We start from the raw sequence: 512 nt of genomic DNA on the forward strand, positions 1-512 counted from the left end.
GCGGGGGTAGAACCGGGAGGGGCTGGGGAGAACGGGGATAGAACCGGGATGGGCTCGGGGGGAACCGGGACCGGAGCAGGAGCACCCGGGGAGGTTCCCTGGGGTTGGGGAGTTCGGGTTGGGGCTGCCGGTGGGGTCTGGGTGCTGGAAAAGGGCATTTGGCAGTGGAATGGGGGATTTGCCACTGGAAAAATGGGATTTGTCGGTGGAAAAAGGAATCTGCCGGTGGAAAGGGGGACTTTGCTGGTAGAAGAAGGGGATTTGTTGGTGGATAAGGAGGAGTTTTTGATGGAAAAGGAGATTTGCCGGTGGAAAAGGGGGATTTTTTGGTGGAAAAGAGATCTGCCAGTGGAAAAGGGGGATTTGCCGCTGGAAAAGGGGGATTTGACAGTGGAAAGGGGGATTTGCTTTTGAAAAAAGGGGATTTTTTGGTGGAAAAGGGATCTGCCAGTGGAAAAGGAGGATTTGTTGGTGGAAAAGGGGGAATTTCCCCGTGGAAAATCAGGATTTGC

This window comes from Geospiza fortis, unplaced genomic scaffold (assembly GCF_000277835.1).
Source record: "Geospiza fortis unplaced genomic scaffold, GeoFor_1.0 scaffold375, whole genome shotgun sequence".
NCBI classification, from domain to species: Eukaryota; Metazoa; Chordata; class Aves; order Passeriformes; family Thraupidae; genus Geospiza; species Geospiza fortis.